The sequence below is a fragment of the Neovison vison genome, chromosome 3 (genome assembly GCF_020171115.1).
Source record: "Neovison vison isolate M4711 chromosome 3, ASM_NN_V1, whole genome shotgun sequence".
Taxonomy (NCBI): domain Eukaryota; kingdom Metazoa; phylum Chordata; class Mammalia; order Carnivora; family Mustelidae; genus Neogale; species Neogale vison.
The window spans coordinates 115,124,591-115,150,472 of record NC_058093.1 but is presented as its reverse complement, the minus strand read 5'-3'; positions in this window follow the sequence as shown (position 1 = coordinate 115,150,472).

Below are 25,882 nucleotides of genomic sequence, written 5' to 3'. Positions count from 1 at the left end.
GGGTAGTAAAACTTGCCCCTAAATCTTCAGGCAGAAGGTGGGGGGCCACATAATCTATGTGGGTGGCCACAGAGATGACCTATGTGGGACCTCATTATAGAGGGTGTGTGCATGGGGTGGGGTGAATGGGAGGCATAGCCCTCATTCAGTCATTTTCCTGTCAGTTTCATCAAGGCCTCCACTGAGCAGGCCCACTGGGATTTGCCTCCAGATGGAAGCAGGCCAGGTGGAAACTGCCTCTACTCCACAATAGATATTGTCTATCTGTGGTTACCAGACACAAAATATAGGACAGTGTCTTTCCAGAATGGTGGTTTTTGTGTTATGTGCCTAAGCTCTGCCCAGGAAGGTATCAATGAGTATGTGAACAAGAGAGCAAGGGCAGAGAGAGTTAAAAGTGTACAAGGGTGGTACATGGGGTCAATCTAAGTTTATTGAAAAGCAAAATGAGCTAGAAAAAGAGAATCAAGTGATACCTGACTGGGTGTAGGAAAGCCAGGATAGTGAAGGAGGTGAGCTGGCTGATAGATGTCTGCTTAGTGCTCTGGTGGGACTTATCTGTCAGGATACAAACTCCTCATGAAAGAGTGTGAGCAAAGCTGGGCTCAAAGTATCCCAGCGACTAGAAGGTACCTGGAGCACAGTGGTGTTTTTGGAGATTGATGAAAAAATGAGTGAGTGAAAAAGAAAATGCCATACTTGATGAATGAGACCAACTTCAGTTTTGAGGTTGGGTCACTGGGCATTTAAAAACTAATGATGTACTATACATTGGCTAATTGAATCTAAATTTTAAAAAAATGAATACATTATGATGTCTTTGGGGTCAGATATTCTTTACATAACCTTGGATAAGTTGCTAAGAATCCTGCACCTATGTTTCCTCATCTGTGGAATGAGACTGCCATACGGGTTTTGTAAGCTGTGGAAGGAGACCTATAGAACCTTGAAAGACTGCCACATGCAAAGGGTTGGCACTGGGTCCCTCCTCTCCTCCCCTGGTATCTCCCACCCCTTTCTTTCCCTTCTATGGCTTTCCTTCCTGCTCCATGTATGGGATTTATTGAACTCTCTGTCTCTCCTTGTCTTTCTCTTCCTTTATATGCCTCTGTCCAATATGACCACCCAACCCCTGCTCAAGATGCCTTTAATGAAAGTTTCTCTCACCAACTGCTTATGTTCAAACATGTCAGTTCAAAGTTTTGAGGTAAAGGAGGTGATGGACTAACCAATGGATAGCCTGGTTTAGGCCAAGTCTCCACCACTGGTCCAATCATTTGTGTTGAGAGGGGTCACATTATGGGTGGAACAAGCAAAGCAGGAAAGCCTGGTGGTAAAGTTTCAGGAGTCTGGCCTTACTCCTTGTGTGATTGTTGGTGGTGCAGGAGTTGGTGGAGACATGCCAGCTCTTTCCTTCCCAGGCTCTCTCTGAGCCTGTGTGAGTAGGTTCTGTGCTCAAGGACAAGTTCACCAGAATGATTTGATAAATTCAGGTCTTGAGACTACTAGAACTTGGCTGCTAAGATTCATTTCCTTTTCTTTTGCTGTCATGTTATCTGTTGGATGCTATTTCAACTGGATTTATGCTTTTAGTCATTTGGGAAGAAAACAAGGGAGTTTTTTTCATACATGCATACTTTCCCTTCTGCTGCATGGATCCCAGCTGCTCAAAGTTACAATTCACTTGCTCAGAACAAAAATAAACTAAACAAAGCAAAGCAAATAAACAAAACCAAACAAACTACAGTGCTCTAACTTTCAGTGAGACAGAATAAGATTCTAATTTGACTTTGGTCTTTTACCCAAAGTCATTAACAATTTATCAGAAAATGTGATTACAAGATTAAATTCAGTCCAAGAGCAGTCAGAGCTGGAGGAAAATATCAGTGTTCAACATTGCTGAGTTGAGAGAGAATCAGGGAAGGAAGGAGTGACTCTGGACATACTTGTGTTTCTGAATGAAGGTGCATCTCCCAGTTGGGTGTCAGGGCAAGTCTCAAATATGCAAGCAGAATATCTGAAGTTTCTGTGAGGGAATGTTCTCCAAATCCCTCCCCAGACTCCTCTCTTGGCACTGAATCCATCTGTGGTTCAGGTGAGCCCACTTGAAAGTGCTGGCCTTCTCAAGGGTCTAGCTGGAAGTCAGGGTGGTAAACCTTGCATTTGTGAGGCAGGGCTCAGGAGTCAGGTAGAAGGAGTGCTTCCCTTGTCTGAGAGGTCAGGGAGCTGTTGTCCCTGAGTCCCTAAGAACCATGTAAAGTGGGGTTTTTATTTCCAGGCTAAAGACCACCGCAAGGTCTCAGGTTGAGGCTAAGCAGGTCCCAGGGCCTCTTTCTGTTGAGGTTGTCTGTATGTGCAGAGAGGCCTCTCCCTCACATGTACAGAGTTGAGCCCCACAACTACAAGGTCAGCATTTGGGTCACAAAGTCCACGATCTTTCTAATATAATGCAAATTTCCTAGAAAGAAATGCACCCCAAGGCACCAGGCTCTGTGGAGTGGGACAGGGAATAAGAGGGGATAAAGGGCAGCAGTAAGGTAGCCAGATGGCTGGAGGACAATATAGTGTGAGCCAGAGATGGGTTTCAATAATGCCCATCATGGGTGTGAAGCATCCTGGGTGAACTTATAGATGGCTCAACAAGCTCTCTTTGTTGCAGGCCTTGCAGAGTTAGGAAGGCCAAGGACACTGAGGGGAACAATCTAGAAGTGTCCCATCTGAATAGGAAGGTCCTGGAGAGATGGCAACAGAACTCAACTTTTGTCCAACCACAACCTAATGTCCATGGCAACATGGGAACCAGCTGGTGGCGGTGGGGGGGCAGCTGTGCATGGGGGTGTTTGAAGCTGGGTGGCTGAGCCCCCTGATGGCAACATTTCTGTGAGGCTACTGGGCTCCATGAACACAGTGTAGAAATCAAGGTTGGGCAAGGAAATATTCCAGGACACAGAGGGGACGAGATGCACATGGGCAGGTTATCACAAAATTGAGCCCAGTTCCCTCTATTGTGGGTAAGTAACATTTTGGAGAGAGAGAGGCCTGACTTTGAATGTTAGTTCTATCACATCCTAATTGTGCCTTTGTTGACTTCACATTTTTCACTCTGTACCAGGGACAGGAATGCTCACCAGCTGTTCTCTAAGCATAATACTGTCCTGGGGCAGCTGCCCTCTTCCTGTCCTTCAATTTAGGTATATCTCCTCCACAAAACTGTTCTAGCTGAGCCTGGGGTATGCCCCCAACACAGGGCCCTGGGCTTCTGCCACCCTTGCTCCCATTCCCCCATGTGTGTCTCTCCCTCATGTGTCTGCTAGGCCTCTACCCTATCTCAGTGCCAGTAGAGTTGGGTAGAATGAGCTCAGGCTCTGGAGTCAGAGGGTCAGACCCCCAGCCTCACACTCAATGCTAGAAACCCACCAGCTTTGACCCAAGATTCAATTCCCTGTTCTCTCAAGGTGGTTGTTGACCCCAGCAAGGTGGTATAATAGAAAACAAGAAACAAAAAACAAACAACAACAACAACAACAACATCAACAACAAAAACAAATGATTTGGAAGTAGACACAGGTCAATTAGACACTGTTAATTATGGGTTTAGTTATATACCTGCCTAATTATGGATAAATCACTTCATCTCACTAAGCCTCAGTTTCCACATCTATAAAGTGATCCTTGTTCCATAGAGCTATTGGAAGAATTATTGAGTTATTGGCATAAAGTTCCTGGCATGGGGTAGGTCTTCCTTTCTGCCTCCCAACTCCAGTGATAAGTGATCCTTTCTTTTCCTCTGACCCACTTTTAGGGCTGAATCATCTTATCCATAAAATGCTAATAGTGATCATAGGTATCCATTGGTTCATTTCTTCCCACCTGCCCTGCAGTTATGTGGCCAGTATTTGTTGAATGCTCTGTCCCATGTAAGTGCCTCCCCAATAGGATGTCTGTGAGACCACAGAAAGCAACTGATAGCTTGTGGTTGGTATGGTTCCTCCCAGTTAGGTCACAGGGCACACACACTGGCACAGAATGTCAACACTCTTTGATGACTATTAGCATGATGGAATAAGTAAAAAATGACACACAAACATGAACAGACATATAAACAAGGACCCAAGTCATCTACAAATGAATTGGCTAAAATGACTGGCTGTTGATTCTTCTCCAGTGACAAATCCAGCCTTGGATCTTTTGTTCTTCTTGCCTCCTAGATAGAAGTTACCAAGATACCTGTTCATTGATCTGTCTCCACACTCCAATAGCACTGAACTTACAATAGCTCCCCTTACTTCCCTGAACATTCCTTGGTCACCCAACATAAGTACAAATCCTACAGTAAGCCCCTTTGGACTCCCTTGCATCAAGGTGTCCCATGGCTTCCTGTGGCATGCGATCTTTCTTGCCCCAGCAAGTAAGCACCAAAATCTGAATGTGCTCCTGGTGGACTTTAATAGGCTTAAATTTTAGACTTTAATAGGCTTAAAATTAAGACCAAATAAAATATTGCAAATCCAAGTGTGATGCAATTTTCAAAGCCTTCCACAAATGAAATGGCCAAGTCTCATTAAGGAAAGCTCTAGCTGCACTGGAAGCAGTTGCAAAAGCTGTCTACCAGTCCAGTTTGATGAAGCCCAGTATATTAGGCCAGTCGTTATATCCTGCCAGTCCAATGAAGCCCAGTGTGTTCTAAGTTAGCTGAGTTCCAAATCCAAAGGACTGCAGTTTGATGTTTCCTCAGGCTAAGTTTAGCAATCTTGTAATGACCTTCACCTGGTACAGAAGGTGATTTGCACACAAGCAAATCCAAAGTAGCTATTTTAATCATGTTGTTATTCAATTACCACTTACCAGGAGTAAACAGTTCAAGTGGAGAACTCACCACACCTTATGGCAACATTCCCACCAGGCATATATTTGGCCTCTAATTGCCCTTTAATTTAGTATTTATTTTGCCTGGAAAATATTTTGACTCTTTTGCCTGATCATCCCAGAGCAGGGAAGACATTAGCAAATAAACAGAAAAGCACACAAATTTTTCAACAGATGGATTACAAGGAATACAATTATATGTAAAATGCCTTTGCTTTTAGAAAGCATTAACACATAAATTAGTCTGCCAGGAAATGTATACAGATAATTGCACCGAAAAAAATAGGGTACTACAGTAATATCATCTACATATAGTCACTTGCAAAGCAGGAGTGATTGGGCACATTATTAATGGAACAGAATTCAAACTGTATTCATTAAATTGCTTTTTTTTTGAGGGAAAAAGCCTATTAGAAATATCTTACAACAAACTTACTCCTTTTTACAACTTAATAAGTATTTAACTCTTGTTTGCAGGCCAACTGAAGAAATGATGTTGCCATTTTTATAGTAAACTAAAAAAAAACAAACAATAAACCATAATAAGCATAGATAGACCAGGCATGGCTGGAGACATCTTGGGACTTAGTGCTTTGTGTCTGGTTGGAGGGCCTGACGTGGACAGGGGCAGCTACCAGTGGTCACAGTGAATTACAGGCTGCCCAGCCCTAATGGAACCATAGAAAAGGGAGCTGACTTAATTGGAATCATCAGATCTGATGTGTGTAGACAAACCAAATTCCACTTCTGAAATAAGGATAAGCACCACCGATTGCTTATTGTACACCTGACTGATCTCTGTAATGTGGACATCTCAAAGCCTGTGTGAACCTTCTCATTTCTGGACCTGGAACATAGCAATGGCTATTTAAATGTGTGTTCCATGCATGTCACCTGGAAGAATTGGTCCTTGCCAGTGTGCCTGAGAAATGCATTTATAAGGGGGTAGGTGGTACAGTGGTTAGATGCTCAGACACTGGTGCCAACTGTCTGGGCTGCTTCATGCTGGGGGTCTGTCAGAGGCATGGGGCATCTGCATGGTTTTGTGAAAAGCAAAGCCATAGCCAGTGAGAAATATATCTGTTCACTATTTGTAACTCTAAGTACTTTTTGCCTCTGCACTCTGACCCACTGTGAACGAAAATAACTATTTTTTTGAAGATACATTTGCTAAAAGGAGTCTGGCATTCAGTTGGTCAGAGGTCCTCTCCAGAACTTGAGAATGATGGAGAAAGCCTCTGGTCTGCTGGCCATGGTGATGCTCAGTGCCAGAGAACACGTTCGTCCCTGAATCAGAAAGAGGGACAACTGAGGGGTGGGAGAATCCAGGGAGAAAGCATACATGAACAGTGGCATAGAGGTGGGAACAGCTGGGCAGTCAGAAAACAAGCAGGGTCTGGAGTGTAGGTTTTAGGGCTGAGGGTGGGAAGCCTGTCAAGAAATAAGCTTACAGGTTCCACCCTGGAGCACTTCAAGAAACAGTGAACTACATGTGCCAGCAATTCCTTCACCAAGACAGCCTACAACTTGGGCAAGTCCTTCCTCTCTGAACTGGGAAATGTGTTGACAATTTCTGGCTCAACAGGGGCTGAAAGTTTTTAAAAATTCGTTTATAAGATGAATCACATGCCCTATCAGGTTTTAGACCATGGTGTTTTTGTTCTCTGAGAATGGCAAGCATCCTCTGTATTTTTATTATATCTTAGTCGTAAAGCATACCATGGAAAGTCTTTGAGAAGACTTGCTGAGCTGGCAAAGTAGCCTTTCTGTGGATGGAAAGATCAGCTATTATTAAAATGAACCATTAACCAAGATATTTTATAAATTCCAGATGATCTCTTTTCTATTATACTCTAGGAAGATTAACACTTTTAGTGTTTCTTTCTTTTTTTTTAAAGATTTTATTTATTTGACAGAGAGATCTTTTTTTCCCCAATTGATCTATTTTCAGAAAAACAGTATTCATTATTTTTTCACCACACCCAGTGCTCCATGCAAGCCTTGCCCTCTATAATACCTACCACCTGGTACCCCAAACTCCCACCCCCCCGCCACTTCAAACCCCTCAGATTGTTTTTCAGAGTCCATAGTCTCTCATGGTTCACCTCCCCTTCCAATTTACCCAAAAGCACATACCCTCCCCAATGTCCATAACCCTACCCCCCTTCTCCCAACCCCCCTCCCCCCAGCAATCCACAGTTTGTTTCGTGAGATTAAGAGTCACTTATGGTTTGTCTCCCTCCCTATCCCATCTTGTTTCATGGTTTCTTCTCCTACCCACTTAAGCCCCCATGTTGAATCACCACTTCCTCACATCAGGGAGATCATATGACATTTGACTTTCTCCGCTTGACTTATTTTGCTAAGCATGATACGCTCTAGTTCCATCCATGTTGTCGCAAATGGCAAGATTTCGTTTCTTTTGATGGCTGCATAGTATTCCATTGTGTATATATACCACCTCTTCTTGATCCATTCATCTGTTGATGGACATCTAGGTTCTTTCCATAGTTTGGCTATTGTGGACATTGCTGCTATAAACATTCGGGTGCACGTGCCCCTTTGGATCACTACGTTTGTATCTTTAGGGTAAATACCCAGTAGTGCAATTGCTGGGTCATAGGGCAGTTCTATTTTCAACATTTTGAGGAACCTCCATGCTGTTTTCCAGAGTGGTTGCACCAGCTTGCATTCCCACCAACAGTGTAGGAGGGCTCCCCTTTCTCCGCATCCTCGCCAGCACCTGTCATTTCCTGACTTGTTGATTTTAGCCATTCTGACTGGTGTGAGGTGATATCTCATTGTGGTTTTGATTTGTATTTCCCTGATGCTGAGTGATATGGAGCACTTTTTCATGTGTCTGTTGGCCATCTGGATGTCTTCTTTGCAGAAACGTCTCTTCATGTCCTCTGCCCATTTCTTGATTGGATTATTTGTTCTTTGGATGTTGAGTTTGTTAAGTTCTCTATAGATTTTGGACACTAATCCTTTATCTGATATGTCGTTTGCAAATATCTTCTCCCATTCTGTCAGTTGTCTTTTGGTTTTGTTAACTGTTTCCTTTGCTGTGAAAAAGCTTTTGATCTTGATGAAATCCCAATAGTTCATTTTTGCCTTTGCTTCCCTTGCCTTTGGCGATGTTCCTAGGAAGATGTTGCTGCGGCTGAGGTCGAAGAGGTTGCTGCCTGTGTTCTCCTCAAGGCTTTTGATGGATTCCTTTCTCACATTGAGGTCCTTCATCCATTTTGAATCTATTTTTGTGTGTGGTGTAAGGAAATGGTCCAATTTCATTTTTCTGCATGAGGCTGTCGAATTTTCCCAACACCATTTATTAAAGAGGTGATCTTTTTTCCATTGGACATTCTTTCCTGCTTTGTCAAAGATTAGTTGACCGTAGAGTTGAGGGTCTATTTCTGGGCTCTCTATTCTGTTCCACTGATCTATGTGTCTGTTTCTGTGCCAGTACCATGCTGTCTTGATGATGACAGCTTTGTAATAGAGCTTGAAGTCCGGAACTGTGATGCCACCAACTTTGGCTTTCTTTTTCAATATCCCTTTGGCTATTCGAGGTCTTTTCTGGTTCCATATAAATTTTAAAATTATTTGTTCCATTTCTTTGAAAAAGATGGATGGTACTTTGATAGGAATTGCATTAAATGTGTAGATTGCTTTAGGTAGCATAGACATTTTCACAATATTTATTCTTCCCATCCAGGAGCATGGAACATTTTTCCATTTCTTTGTGTCTTCCTCAATTTCTTTCATGAGTACTTTATAGTTTTCTGAGTATAGATTCTTAGCCTCTTTGGTTAGGTTTATTCCTAGGTATCTTATGGTTTGGGGTGAAATTGTAAATGGGATTGACTCCTTGATTTCTCTTTCTTCTGTCTTGTTGTTGTTGTAGAGAAATGCAACTGGTTTCTGTGCATTGATCTTATATCCTGACACTTTACTGAATATCTGGACAAGTTCTAGCAGTTTTGGAGTGGAGTCTTTTGGGTTTTCCACATAGAGTATCATATCATCTGTGAAGAGTGATAATTTGACTTCTTCTTTGCCAATTTGGATGCCTTTAATTTCCTTTTGTTGTCTGATTGCTGAGGCTAGGACTTCTAGTACTATGTTGAATAGCAGTGGTGATAATGGACATCCCTGCCGTGTTCCTGACCTTAGTGGAAAAGCTTTCAGTTTTTCTCCATTGAGAATGATATTTGCGGTGGGTTTTTCATAGATGGCTTTGATGATATTGGGGTATGTGCCCTCTATCCCTACACTTTGAAGAGTTTTGATCAGGAAGGGATGCTGTACTTTGTCAAATGCTTTTTCAGCATCTATTGAGCGTATCATATGGTTCTTGTTCTTTCTTTTATTGATGTGTTGTATCACATTGACTGATTTGCGGATGTTGAACCAACCTTGCAGCCCTGGGATAAATCCCACTTGGTCGTGGTGAATAATCCTTTTAATGTACTGTTGAATCCTATTGGCTAGTATTTTGGTGAGAATTTTCGCATCTGTGTTCATCAAGGATATTGGTCTATAGCTCTCTTTTTTTTTTTCCAATTTATTTATTTTCAGAAAAACAGTATTCATTATTTTTTCACCACACCCAGTGCTCCATGGAAGCCGTGCCCTCTATAATACCCACCACCTGGTACCCCAACCTCCCACTCCCCCGCCACTTCAAACCCCTCAGACTGTTTTTCAGAGTCCATAGTCTCTCATGGTTCACCTCCCCTTCCAATTTACCCAAATTCCCTACTCCTCTCTAACGCCCCTTGTCCTCCATGCTATTTGTTATTATAGCTCTCTTTTTTGATGGGATCCTTGTCTGGTTTGGATATCAAAGTGATGCTGGCTTCATAAAATGAGTTTGGAAGTTTTCCTTCCATTTCTATTTTTTGGAACAGTTTCAGGAGAATAGGAAATAATTCTTCTTTAAATGTTTGGTAGAATTCCCCCGGGAAGTCGTCTGGCCCTGGGCTTTTGTTTGTTTGGAGATTTTTAATGACTGTTTCAATCTCCTTACTGGTTATGGGTCTGTTCAGGCTTTCTATTTCTTCCTGGTTCAGTTGTGGTAGTTTATATGTTTCTAGGAATGCATCCATTTCTTCCAGATTGTCAAATTTGTTGGCGTAGAGTTGCTCATAGTATATTGTTATAATAGTTTGTATTTCTTTGGTGTTAGTTGTGATCTCTCCTCTTTCATTCATGATTCTATTTATTTGGGTCCTTTCTCTTTTCTTTTTGATAATTCTGGCCAGGGGTTTATCAATTTTATTAATTCTTTCAAAGAACCAGCTCCTAGTTTCGTTGATTTGTTCTATTGTTTTTTTGGTTTCTATTTCATTGATTTCTGCTCTGATCTTTATGATTTCTCTTCTCCTGCTGGAATTAGAGTTTCTTTCTTGTTCTTTCTCCAGCTCCTTTAGGTGTAGGGTTAGGTTGTGTACCTGAGACCTTTCTTGTTTCTTGAGAAAGGCTTGTACCGCTATATATTTTCCTTTCAGACTGCCTTTGTTGTGTCCCACAGATTTTGAACCGCTGTATTTTCATTATCATTTGTTTCCATGATTTTTTTCAATTCTTCTTTAATTTCCCAGTTGACCCATTCATTCTTTAGAAGGATGCTGTTTAGTCTCCATGTATTTGTGTTCTTTCCAAACTTCCTCTTGTGGTTGAGTTCTAGCTTCAGAGCATTGTGGTCTGAAAATATGCAGGGAATGATCCCAATCTTTTGATACCGGTTGAGTCCTGATTTAGGCCCGAGGATGTGATCTATTCTGGAAAATGTTCCATGTACCCTAGAGAAGAATGTGTATTCTGTTGCTCTGGGATGAAATGTTCTGAATATATCTGTGATGTCCATCTCATCCAGTGTATCATTTAAGGCCTTTATTTCATTGTTGATCTTTTGCTTGGATGATCTGTCCATTTCAGTGAGGGGAGTGTTAAAGTCCCCTAGTATTATTGTATTATTGTTGATGTGTTTCTTTGATTTTGTTATTATATGGTTTATATAATTGGCTGCTCTTAAGTTGGTGGCATAGACACTTAAAATTGTTAGATCTTGGATGGCTATGCATTTCCCCCTTAGGACCGCCTTTGCTGTAACCCATAGGTTTTGGACCGAAGTGTCCTCACTAACAATGAAAATACAGAAAGGGAAATTAGAGAATCGATTCCATTTACTATAGCACCAAGAACCATAAGATACCTGGGAATAAACCTAACTAAAGAGGTAAAGGATCTATACTTGAGGAACTATAGAACACTCATGAAAGAAATTGAAGAAGATACAAAAAGATGGAAGACCATTCCATGCTCTTGGATCGGAAGAATAAACATTGTTAAAATGTCTATACTGCCTAGAGCAATCTATACTTTTAATGCCATTCCGATCAAAATTCCACTGGCATTCTTCAAAGAGCTGGAGCAAATAATCCTAAAATTTGTATGGAATCAGAAGAAACCCCGAATCGCTAAGGAAATGTTGAAAAACAAAAATAAAGCTGGCGGCATCACCTTACCTGATTTCAAGCTTTATTACAAAGCTGTGATCACCAAGACAGCATGGTACTGGCATAACAACAGACACATAGACCAGTGGAACAGGGTAGAGAGCCCAGATATGGACCCTCAACTCTATGGTCAATTAATCTTCGACAAAACAGGAAAAAATATACAGTGGAAAAAAGACAGTCTCTTCAATAAATGGTGTTGGGAAAACTGGACAGCTATATGTAGAAGAATGAAACTCGACCATTCTCTTACTCCCTACACAAAGATAAACTAAAAATGGATAAAAGACCTCAATGTGAGACAGGAATCCATCAGAATCCTAGAGGAGAACATAGACAGTAATCTCTTCGATATCAGCCACAGCAACTTCTTTCAAGATACGTCTCCAAATGCAAAGGAAACAAAAGTGAAAATAAACCTTTGGGACTTCATCAAAATCAAAAGCTTCTGCACAGCAAAGGAAACAGTCAAAAAAACAAAGAGGCAACCCTGGAATGGGAGAAGATATTTGCAAATGACAGTACAGACAAAAGGTTGATATCCAGGATCTATAATGAACTCCTCAAACTCAACCCACATGAAACAGGCAAACATATCAAAAAGTGGGCAGAAGATATGAGCAGACACTTCTCCAATGAAGACATACAAATAGCTATCAGACACATGAAAAAATGTTAATCATCATTAGCCCTCAGGGAGATTCAAATTAAAACCACATTGAGATATCACCTTACACCAGTTAGAATGGCCAAAATTAACAAAACAGGAAACAACATGTGTTGGAGAGGATGTGGAGAAAGGGGAACCCTCTTACACTGTTGGTGGGAATGCAAGTTGGTGCAGCCTCTTTAGAGAACAGTGTGGAGATTCTTCAAGAAATTAAAATAGATCCTGCAATTGCACTCCTGGGTATTTACCCCAAGAATACAGATGTCGTGAAAAGAAGGGCCATCTGTACCCCAATGTTTATAGCAGCAATGGCCATGGTTGCCAAACTATGGAAAGAACCAAGATGCCCTTCAACGGATGAATGAATAAGGAAGATGTAGTCCATATACACTATGGAGTATCATGCCTCCATCGGAAAGGATGAATACCCAACTTTTGTAGCAACGGACAGGATTGGAAGAGATTATGCTGAGTGAAATCAGTCAAGCAGAGAGAGTCAATTATCATATGGTTTCACTTATTTGTGGAGCATAACAAATAGCATGGAGGACAAGGGGTGTTAGAGAGGAGAAGGGAGTTGGGGTAAATTGGAACTGGAGGTTAACCACGAGAGACTATGGACTCTGAAATCAATCTGAGCAGTTTGAAGTGTCGGGGGGTTGGGAGGTTTGGGTACCAAGTGGTGGGTATTATAGAGGGCATGGATTGCATGGAGCACTGGGTGTGGTGAAAAAATAATGAACACTGTTTTTGTGAAAATAAATAAATCGGAAAAAAAAATTAGAGTACAACTTCTTCTAATAGATCAAAATATACCCTAAATCTACCTCTGGGCTTGTTCTAGTCTCCAACCCAAGCAAATGCTCTCTATTTTCATTTTCTTTATTCTCCCAACCAACTTACTTTATCAACTCCTTTTTAAGAAATTTAAAAAAAATTGCATATTTATAGGCATATTCCATCCCTTCACTGCGTTTACTCTTATATATGTTTTTCATTCTTCAACATTTTGGGAGGTAGTTTCTTCTAAGAGACCAAAATACTCCCAAAATAAAGTGGGTGACCCTGTTCTATCACCAGTCTCTCTCTCTCTATATATATATTTTTTCTTTATATGTTTTCTTTTTAAACTTCTTTTTATAAACTTCTTTTTATCCCCTTTATCCCTCCCATGACTTGGGGTCTCTTCTGATTTGGGAAAAGCACATTTTCCTGGGGCTTTTACCACACTTTTAGTATTTTATTTGCTCCTTCATATATTCTTATCTGGAAAAAATGACAAGGCCGAAAAACTCATCACAAAAAAAAAAATAAATAATGAGAAGAGGCAGTACTGAAGGCTAGGGACTTAATTAATACAGACATTGGTAATATGTCAGATCTAGAGCTCAGAATGATGGTTCTCAAGGTTCTAGTCTGGTTCAAAAAAGGCATGGAAGATATTAGAGAAATGCTGTCTGGAGAGATAAAAGCCGTTTCTGGAGAAATAAAAGAACTAAAAGCTAACCAAGTTGAAATAAAAAAAAAGCTATTAATGAGATGTGACAAAAAATGGAGGCTCTTACTGCTAGGATAAATGAGGCAGAAAAGAGCATTAGTGATATAGATGACCAAAGGACAGAGGATAAAGAAGCTGAGCAAAAGACAGACAAACAAATACTGGCCCACTAGGGGAGGATTTGAGAGATAAGTGACACCATAAGATGAAACAACATTAGAATAATTTGGCTTACAGAAGAAGAAGAAAGAGAGAGGGGAGCAGAAGATATATTGGAGAGAATTATTGGAGATAATTTCCCAAATATGGCAAAGGGAACTAGCATCAAAATCCAGGAGGAGCAGAGAATCTCCCTCAAAATCAATAAGAATAGGGCCACACGAGAGACTATGGACTCTGAAAAACAATCTGAGGGGTTTGAAGTGGCGGGGGGTTGGGAGGTTGGGGTACCAGGTGGTGGGTATTATAGAGGGCGCGGCTTGCATGGAGCACTGGGTGTGGTGAAAAAATAATAAATACTGTTTTTCTAGAAATAAATAAATTGGAAAAAAAAAAAGAATAGGGCCACACCCTGTCACCTAATGGTAAAATTCACAAGTCTTAGTGACAAAGAGAAAATACTGAAAGCAGCCCGGGAAAAGAAGTCTATAACATACAATGGTAAAAATAATTAGATTGGCAGCAGGCTTAACCACAGAGGCCTGGCAGGCCAGAATGAGCTGGCATGATATATTCAGAGCACTAAACGAGAAAAACATGCAGCCAAGAATACTATATCCAGCTAGGCTATCATTGAAAATAGAAGAAAAGGTAAAAAGCTTCCAGGACAAACAAAAACTACAAGAATTTGCAAACACCAAACCAGCTCTACAGGAAATATTGAAAGGGGTCCTCTAAGCAAAGAGAGAGCCTAAAAAGTAGTAGATCAGAAAGGAACAGAAACAATATACAGTAACAGTCACCTTACAGGAAATACAATAGCACTGAATTCATATCTCTCAATAGTTACCCTGATTGCATATGGGATAAATGCCCCAATCAAAAGACACAGAATAACAGAATGGATTTAAAAAAAAAACCATTAATATGCTGCCTACAAGAAACTCATTTTAGACCCAAAGACACCTCCAGCTTTAAAGTGAGGGGGTGGAAAACAATTTACCATGCTAATGGACTCAAAAGAAAGCTGGCGTGGGAATCTTTATAACAGATCAAGTAGATTTTAAGCCAAAGACTATAATAAGAGATGAGGAAGGACACTATATCATAATCAAAGACTCTATCCAGAAAGAAGATCTAACAATTTTAAATATCTATGCCCCTAATACAGGAGCAACCAACTATATAAACCAATTAATAACAAAATCAAAGAAACACATCGACAATAATACAATAATAGTAGGGGACTTTAACACTCCCCCCACTGAAATGGACAGATCATCCAAGCAAAAGATCAACAAGGAAATAAAGTCTTAAATGACACACTGGACAAGGTGGACATCACAAATATATTCAGAACATTCCATCCCAATGCAACAGAATACACATTCGTCTCTAGTGCACATGGAACATTCTCTAGAATAGATCACATCCTGGGTCCTAAATCAGGTCTCAACCGGTATCAAAGATTGGGATCATTCCCTGCATATTTTCAGACCACAATGCTCTGAAGCTAGAACTCAATCTCAAGAGGAAATTTGGAAAGAACCCAAATACATAGAGACTAAACAGCATCCTTCTAAAGAATGAATGGGTCAACCAGGAAATTAAAGAATTGAAAAAATTCATGGAAACAAATATAATGAAAACTCAATGGTTCAAAATCTGTGGGACACAGCAAAGGCAGTCCTGAGAGGAAAGTATATAGTGATACAAGCCTTTCTCAAGAAACAAGAAAGGTCTCAAATACACAACCTAACCCTACACCTAAAGGAGATGGAGAAAGAACAACAACGAAAGCCTAAGCCCAGCAGGAGAAGAGAAATCATAAAGATCAGCGGAATTCAATAAAATAGAAACCCCCCAAATAAATAAATAAAAAGAACCAATCAACAAAACTAGGAGCTGTTTTTTTGAAAGAATTGATAAGATTGATAAACCCATGGCCAAATTTATCAAAAAGAAAAGAGAAAGGACCCAAATAAATAAAAACATGAATGAAAGAGGAGAGATCACAACCAACACCAAAGAAATACAGACAATTATAAGAACATACTATGAGCTACTCTATGCCAACAAATTTGATCTGGAAGAAATGGATGTATTCCTAGAGATATTTAAACTACCATAACTGAACCAGGAAGAAATAGAAAACCTGAACAGACCCATAACCAGTAAGGAGATTGAAACAGTCATCAAAAATCTCCAAACAAACAAAAGCCCAGGGCCAGACAGCTTCCAAGGGAATTCTACCAAACATTTAAAGAAGAATTAATTCTTATTCTCCTGAAACTGTTCCAAAAAATAGAAATGGAAGGAAAACTCCCAAACTCATTTTATGAGGCCAGCATCACCTTGATCCCAAAACCAGACAAGGATCCCATCAAAAAAGAGAGCTATAGACCAATATCCTTGATGAACACAGACACAAAAATTCTCACCAAAATACTAGCCAAATAGGATTCAACAGTACATTAAAAGGATTATTCACCACGACCAAGTGGGATTTATCCCAGGGCTGCAAGGTTGGTTCAACATCCGCAAATCAGTCAATGTGATACAACACATCAATAAAAGAAAGAACAAGAACCATATGATACTCTCAATAGATGCTGAAAAAGCATTTGACAAAGTACAGCATCCCTTCCTGATCAAAACCCTTCAAAGTGTAGGGATAGAGGGCACATACCTCAATATCATCAAAGCCATCTATGAAAAACCCACTGCAAATATCATTCTCAATGGAGAAAAACTGAGAGCTTTTCCGTTAAGGTCAGGACCATGGCAGGGATGTCCATTATCACCACTGTTATTCAACATAGTTCTAGATGTCCTATCCTCAGCAATCAGACACGAAAAAGAAATTAAAAGTATCCAAATCGGCATGGAAGAAGTCAAACTATCACTCTTTCCAGATGATATGATACTATATGTGGAAAACCAAGAAGATTCCACTCCAAAACTGATAGAACTTGTACAGGAATTCAGTAAAGTGTCACGATATAAAATCAATGCACAAAAATCAGTTGCATTTCTTTATAACAACAACAAGACAGAAGAAAGAGAATTTAAGGAGTCAATCCCATTTACAATTTCACCCCAAACCATAAGATACCTAGGAATAAATCTAACCAAAGAGGCAAAGAACCTGTACTCAGAAAACTATAAAGTACTCATGAAAGAAATTGAGGAAGACACAAAGAAATGGGAAAATGTTCCATGCTCCTGGATTGGAAGAACAAATATTGTTAAAATGTCTAAAGATGCCTAAAGTAATCTACACATTTAATGCAATTCCTATCAAAGTACCATCCATCTTTTTCAAAGAAATGGAACAAATAATCCTAAAATTTAGATGGAAACAGAAAAGAGCTCGAATACCCAAAGAATATTGAAAAAGAAAGCCAAAGTTGGTGGCATCACAATTCTGGACTTCAAGCTCTATTACAAAGCTGTCATTATCAAGACAGTATGGTTCTGGCACAAAAATAGACACATAGATCAAGGGAACAGAATAGAGAGCCTAGAAATAGAACCTCAACTCTGTGGTCAACTAATCTTTAACAAAACAGGGAAGAATGTCCAATGGAAAAAAGACAGCCTCTTCAACAAATGGCATTGGGAAAATTGGATAGCCACATGCAAAAAAATGCAATTGGACCATTTCCTTACATCACACAAGGAAATAGACTCAAAATGAATAAAGGACCTCAATGTGAGAAAGAAATCCATCAAAATCCTTGAGGAGAACCTGGACATCAACCTCTTCGACTTCAGTGGCAGCAACTTCTTCCTAGGAACATTTCCAAAGGAAAGGGAAACAAGGGCAAAAATGAACTATTGAGACTTCATCAAGATCAAAAGCTTTCACACAGCAAAGGAAACAGTCAACAAAACCAAAAGACAACTGACAGAATGGGAGAAGATATTTGCAAATGACATATTAGATAAAGGACTAGTATTCAAAATCTATAAAGAACTTAGCAAACTCAACATCCACAGAACAAATAATCCAATCAAGAAATGGGCAGGGGGGGCGCCTGGGTGGCTCAGTTGTTTAAGCCTCTGCCTTCAGCTCAGGTCATGATCTCAGGGTCCTGGGATCGAGCCCCATGTCGGGCTCTCTGCTCAGCAGGGAGCCTGCTTCCCCCTTCTCTCTCTCTGCCTGCCTCTCTGCCTACTTGTGATCTCTCTCTATCAAATAAATAACCTATAAAAAATCATTAAAAAAAAGAGAAAGAAATGGGCAGAGGACATGGACAGACGTTTCTGTAAAGAAGACATCCAGATGGCCAACAGACACATGAAAAAGTGCTCCACATCTCTCAGCATCACGGAAATACAAATCTAAACCACAATGAGATACCACCTCACACCAGTCAGAATGGCTAAAGTTAACAAGTCAGGAAATGACAGATGCTGGCAAGGATGCAGAGAAAGGAGAACCCTCCTACACTCTTGTTGGGAATGCAGGCTGGTGCAACCATTCTGGAAAACCGCATGGTGGTTCCTCAAAAAGTTGAAAATAGAGTTACCCTATGACCCAGCAATTGCACTACTGGGTGTTTACCTTAAAGATACAAACGTAGTGATCTGAAGAGGCACATGCAGCCGAATGTTTATAGCACCAATGTCCACAATAGCCAAACTATGGAAAGAACCTAGAAAGAACCTAGATGTCCATCAACAGATGAATGGATAAAGAAGATGTGATTATATATATATATATATATATATATATATATATATATATATATATCAGGTAGCAGGAGATCAGCTAGATAGCTTATCAAACCATTGCAAACACCTACAAATCCAACAGGAGATTGAAGAGAAGAAGAGCAATTCTAGAAACAGAAAATCAACCACTTTCTGAAAGGTAGGACTGGAGGAGAAGTGAATCCAAAGCGACAAGAAGATAGACCACAGTAGGAGGCTATATATATATATAGCATATGCTATATATATATATATATATATATATAGCAGCCATCAAAAGAAATGAAATCTTGCCATTTGCAATGATGTGGATGGAACTAGAGGGTATCATGCTTAGCGAAATAAGTCAAACGGAGAAAGACAATTATCATATGATCTCCCTGATACGAGGAAGTGGAGATGCAATGTGGGGTGTTTGGGGAGTAGGAAAAGAATAAATGAAACAAGATGGGATTGGGAGGGAGAAAAACCATAAGTGACTCTTAATCTCACAAAACAATGTGGGGAGGGGGGTTGGGAAAGGGTAGTGTGGTTCTGGACATTGGGGAGAGTATGTGCTATGGTGAATGCTGTGAAGTGTGTAAACCTGGCGATTCACAGACCTGTACCCCTGGGGCTAAAAATACATTATATGTTTATAAAAAAATTAAAAATTAAAAAAAATTAGAAGATCCTATTTATTCGAGAGAGAGAGCAGGGGGAGGAGAAAGGGATAGGATCAGAGGAAGAGGGACAAGCAGACTCAATGCTGAACCTAGAGTTAAAGTAAAGCTCAATCTCTCAACCCTGAGGCCATGACCTGAGCCAAAATCAAGAGTCAGAGGCTTAAATGACTGAGCCACCCAGATGTCTCCAAAGATTCAAATTTTTTAAAAGGTTATCTAACTCCTTAGATTTCCTTTCAGTGTAAGTTTTGGCAAGTTGCAGTTTTCAAGAAATTTGCCCATTTAGTTTAAAATTCCATGTGTATTACCATAATTTTTTTTCATTTTTCTTTTTTCCCCACATTTTATTTTATTTCTTTTAAGTGTTCCAAAATTCATTGTTTATGGACCACACCCAGTGCTCCATGTAATACGTGCCCTCCATAATGCCCACCAGCAGGCTCACCCAAACCCCCCTCCCCTCAAAACCCTCAGTTTTTTTCTCAAGAGTCCACAGTGTCTCATGGTTTGTCTCCCCCTCCAATATCTGCAATCTCACTTCTCCTCTTCATCTCCCAATGTCCTCTAGTTATTTCTTAGGCTACACAAGTAAGTGAAACCATATGATTCTTGACTCCTTGTGCCTGACTTATTTCACTCAGCATAATCTCTTCCAGTCCCATCCATGTTGATATAAAATATGGGTATTCATCCTTTCTGATGGGAGCATAATAATCCATTGTATATATGGGCCATATCTTTATCCATTTGTTTGTTGAAGGGCATCTTGGTTCTTTCCACAGTTTGGCAACTGTGGCCATTGCTGCTATGAACATTGGGATACATTGGGATACTTCTTTTCACTACATCTGTACCTTTGGGGAAAATACCCAATAGGACAATGGCAGGGTCGTAGGGAAGCTCTATTTTTAATTTCTTTTTTTTCTCTATTTTTAATTTCTTAAGGAATCTCCACACTGTTCTCCAAAGTGGCTGCACCAACGTGCAATCTCACCTACAGTGTAAGAGGGTTCCCCTTTCTCCACATGCTCCCAATACATGTTGTTTACTGTTTTGTTAATTTGGGCCATTCTAAATAGTGTAAGATGGTATCACAATGTGTTCTTGATTTGAATCTCCCTGATTGTTAATGATGATGAACACTTTTTCATGTGTTTTTAGCCCTTTGTATGTCTTCTTTGGAGAAGTGTCTGTTCATGTCCTCTTCCCATTTTTTGACGTAATTATCTGTTTTTTTGAGTGTTGAGTTTGAGGAGTTCTTTATAGATCTCAGATATCATCCCTTTGTCTGTACTGTCATTTGCGAATATCTTCTCCCATTCCATGGGTTGCTTCTTTGTTTTGTTGACTGTTTCCTTTGCTGTGCAGAAGCTTTTGATCTTGATGAAGTCCCAAAAGTTCATTTTCATTTTTGTTTCCTTTGCCTTTGGAAACATGTCTTGAAAGAAGTTGCTGTGGCCGATGTTGAAGAGCTTACTGCCTATGCTCTCCTCTAGGATTTTGATAGATTCCTGACTCACATTGAGGTCTTTTATCCATTTCAAGTTTATCTTTGTGTATGGTGTAAGAGAATGGTCGAGTTTCATTCTTCTACTCATAGCTATCCAATTTTCCCAGTACCATTTATTTGAAGAGACTGTTTTTTTTTCACTGTATATTTTTTCCTGCTCTGTCAAAGATTATTTGACCATAAAGTTGAGGGTTCATATCTGGGCTCTCTACTTTGTTCCACTGGTCTATGTGTCTGTTTTTGTGCCAGTACCATGTTATCTTGGTGATCACAGTTTTGTAGTAAAGCTTAAAATCAGGCAAAGTGATACACCAGTTTTGTTTTTCTTTTTCAACATTTCCTTAGCAACTACATAATACAACTGTTAATCAAGATAAAGAGTCATATTGATATGAATACACTAATAGTAGGGTATCTTAATACACCACTCTCAGTAATAGACAGATCATCCAAGAAGAAAATCAATAAAGAAAAAAGAGCATTGAATGATACATTGGACTAGACGGATCTCATAGGTACATACAGAACATTCCACCCTAAAACAACAGAATACTCATTCTTCTCAAGTGCACATGAACTTTCTCCAGAATAGATCAGACACTGGGTCACAAATCAGAACTCAACAAATATGAAAAGATTGAGATTATTTCCTGTATATTCTCAGATCACAATGCCTTGAAACTGGAACTCAACCACAAGAAAAAGTTTAGAAGGAGTTCAAACACTTGGAAGTTAAAGACCACCCTGCTTAAGGATGTTTGGATCAGAGGCCAGTCAAGATGGTGAAGAAGTAGGAGGAAGCGCACTTTAACCTGTCTCCTCAAGTGAGCTGATGACCTACTAAAGAACTCTTACCACCCATGAAATCAGCCTGAGATTAGAATTATACACTTCTGGATCTCTATGGGGGCAGAAGACCCCAGTGGGCAGGTAAAGTGGAGTGGGATATTGGACTGGTATTGGAAGATAAACAAAAGGAAGAGGAAGCTACCAGAAGCTACCCATTGGAAAGTAATACCCCAATATGAGAGTGCCCTGTGATTGGGGACCAGCATTTACTTGGAGTCTGGTGGAAAGCACTCAAAAATAGCAAAAGATTATAGGGGGAAAATGTGGGAATCTGGCAGTTAGGGACAGGGGCTTAAGTCTGCAGACTCAGGACAGCCACCATTGGCACTGAGCCAGAGAAAGTGCAGCAAAGCGGCCAGGTCTTGGTCCCTGAGCCACCAGCACACATGAGAGCATCTAGGTGGCGGTGCCCGTGAGGGCAAGGGAGCCTCGCCAGCCAGCAGAACCACAGACTTTTGCACTCTGCACGTGTGTGTGCATGCTGCCCAACCAGAGTATGAATCGCACCCTACACCCTCCCCTGAGAGAGGTGTGTGCAGGCACCAGCTGGAGCTCTCTCAGACCCAGAGAGTCTGAGCACTCCCAGCCTGGGCCAGCGTGAAAATCTCAGTGGGATATCACTGCTTGGGACCTCACTGGCAGTCTGGAGCTGTCTAGACAGCCGTGGCTAGTATTTCTTGTGGTTATGGGTACAAGCAAGAGTTCCTGTGACCCCAGAGACAGTGACCAGGAAAGTGCTCTGCCAGCAGCAGAAGGGGAATTTATGTGCTCTGGAGCACCCAGAGGGGACAGACTGAGGCTTCTATCTGAGAGGGATGTCTGGGAGCAGTTTGCTTTCCTCTAAACCTCCAAAAACCATCAAAAGCCTCCCAGGGGAGAAAAAACAAACAAACAAACAAACAAACAAACAAACAAAAAAACCCTCCAGATAACAAAAGCATGAAAAACCGGTTTCCTCAGAGCCCAACCCCTTGATGGGGAAAACCCACAGGGAAGGCCCCTCCCCAAGAAAGGCAAAAAAAAAAAAAAAAAAAAAAAAAAAGAGGGCAACCACCACTACTTCATAGATACAACTTGTATTTTTAATTTGTTCCCACTATTCTGGTTCTTTTCATTTTTTTTATATATATAACTTTTTAACCTATTTACCATCACAATGAGATGTCCAGTACATCAAACTCCATAATAACCTTTTAACCTAAACTTTTTTTTAAATTTATTTTTTATTTATTTTCAGCATAACAATATTCATTATTTTTGCACCACACCAGGTGCTCCATGCAATCCGTGCCCTCTATTATACCCACCACCTCGTACCCCAACCTCCCACCCCCCACCCCTTCAAAACCCTCAGGTTGTTTTTCAGAGCCCATAGTCTCTCGTGGTTCACCTCCCCCTCCAATTTCCCCGAACTCCCTTCTCCTCTCTAACTCCCCATGTCCTTCATGCTATTTGTTATGCTCCACAAATAAGTGAAACCATATGATAATTGACTCTCTCTGCTTGACTTATTTCACTCAGCATAATCTCTTCTAGTCCCGTCCATGTTGCTACAAAAGTTGGGTATTCGTCAAACTGTGGAAAGAACCAATATGCCCTTCAATGGACGAATGGATAAGGAAGATGTGGTCCATATACACCATGGAGTATTATGCCTCCATCAGAAAGGACAAATAACCTGAACTTTTTGATACATATATCTATGTTTTTCTTTTGCTTTGTTATTTTTGAATTTATTTTATTTTACATTATTTTTTTCTTTCTTTTTAAATCCATATAGAGATAAGTTTCGAGGTAATCCCCTTTCCCCAATCAATGCTATCCCTATAGGTAAACCAGTTTTTAATCCCCCTTTATCTTAGGAAAGTTGAGTCCTTTAACAAAGATATCAAGATACATCCAGGAAGATTCAAAATAATATCTGTACCCACACTAAGAATTTATAACCACTCTCCCATCATTTTCTTCTGTCAGTGTATCTGTGTATTTGTTTTTGTCCTGGTAGTATATAAATCTTATACTTGGGGTTCTTTTTGACAAGGTCCTTTTTTGTTTTGTTTTTATTTATTTATTTTCTCTTGTCATCTACTTTTGTTGGTCTTTTTGTTTGTCTGTATTTGTTTGTAGACATCATACATCTTACCTTGGGGCCCATTTGGGCTGGGCCTTCTCTTCTATTTTATCTTTCTGTCTCTAGTTCTCTCTTTTTTTTTCTTTCTTTTAGGTGGGGACACTTGATGGCTCAAAAGCATTCCAGGGTGCACCTTGCCTGCACTGCAGTTGATGCATTCAGCTACCTCTCACCAAAATGACCAGGAGGAGGAATGCCCAACAGAAGAAAAATTCAGAGACAGGGACTTCTGCATCAGAGCTATTGGATATAGACATAGATAGTGTGTTGGAAAGGAGGTTCAGGCTAGCAATTATACAGGCAATAGCTAGGTTGGAGAAAGCCATAGATGACAAAATAGAATTGATTAGGGCAAAGTAAAAGCCACCAGGGATGATGTTCACAATGTTCTCAATGAGTTCCAATCTAATCTAAATTCTCTAAAAGCTAAGGTAACTAAGACAAAAAATAGAATTAGTGATCTGGAGGACAAACAGAGAAAAAGGATCAGGAGGAAGCTTGGAACAAATAGCTTAGAAGTCATGAAAACAAAATTAGGGAAATAAATGATGCCATGAAATGTTCCAACGTCAGAATTATTGGAATCCTTGAGGGGGTGGAGAAAGAAGGAAGACTAGAAGATATAATTGAACAAATTCTCCACAAAAATTTTCCCAATCTGACGAATGGAACCAGTATTCGTGTGCTAGAGGCAGAAAGGTTTCCCCCCAAGATCATAGAATTGAGAAAGACCTCGAGGCACCTCTTAGTGAAAATGATCAATCATAATTTTAGACAGGAGCTCTTGAAAGCAGCTCAGGCGAAAAAATTCCTTATGTACACAGGAAAGCCCATAAGAATAACATCAGAACTGTCCACAGAAACCTGGCAAGCCAGAAAGGGCTGGCAAGACATATTCAGGGCATTAAATGAGAAGAACATGCAGCCAAGAATACTTTATCCAGCAAGAAAGACATTCAAAATGGATGGAAAGATAAAGAGCTTCCAAGACCAGCAAGGTTTAAAAGACTAGGCAACCACCAAGCTGACACTGCAGGAAATATTGAGTTGGGTTCTATAAAGAGGGAAAGTCCTAGGAATATCATTGAACAGAAAATATATGGAGATAATCTATAGAAACAAAGACTTTACAGGTAACACGAGGTCAATTAAAATATATCTGTCAGTAATCACTCTCAATGTGAAAGGCCTAAATGTGACTGTAAAATGACAGAGGGTTGCAGATTGGATAAAACAATAGGACCCATTCATATTTTGTCTGCAAGAGACCTATTTTGAACCTAAGGATACATCTAGACTGAAAGTGAAGGGATGGAGAAGCATCCTTCATGCCAATGGGCCTCAAAATAAGGCTGGGGTAGTGATTCTCATATCAGAAAAATTAGATTTTAAACTAAAGACTGTAGCCAAAGATACAGAAGGACACTACATAATTCTTAAAGGAGCTATCCACGAAGATGATCTAACAATTGTAAATATTTATGCCCCCAATATGGGAGCAGCCAATTACATAAGAAAACTGTTACTCAAAATAAAGAGTCATATTGATATGAATACATTAATAGTAGGAGATTTCAACACACCACTCTCAGTAATAGACAGATCATTCAAGCAGAAAATCAATAAAGAAACAAGAGCATTGAATGACACATTGGACCAGATGGACCTCATAGATACATACAAAACATTCCACCCTAAAACTACAGAATCCTCATTCTTCTCGAGTGTACATGGAAACCTTATCCAGAATAGACCACATTCTGGGTCACAAATCAGGGCTGAACCAATACCAAAAGATTGAGATTATTCCCTGCATATTCTCAGATCACAGTGCTTTGAAACAGGAGCTCAATCACAAGGAAAAGTTCCGAAGGAACTCAAACACCTGGAATATAAAGGCCACCTTGCTTAAGAATGTTTGGATCAACCAGGAAATCGAAAGAAGAACTTAAAATTCATGGAAATCAATGAGAATGAAGACACTTCCATCCAAAAACCCATGGGATACAGCAAAGGTGGTCCTAAGGGGGAAATACATAGCCATCCAAGCCTCCCTCAAAATAAATTGAAAAATCCAGAACACACCAGCTGTCTCTACACCTTAAAGAACTGGAGAATCAACAACAAATTAAGCCAACTCCACACACAAGAAGGAAAATAATCAATATTAGAGCAGAGATCAATGAGATAGAAATTAGAGATACAGCAGAACGCATCAATGAAATTAGAAGCTGGAATTTTGAGAGAATCAGTAAGATCGATTAACCATTGGCCAACCTAATCCAAAAGAAAGA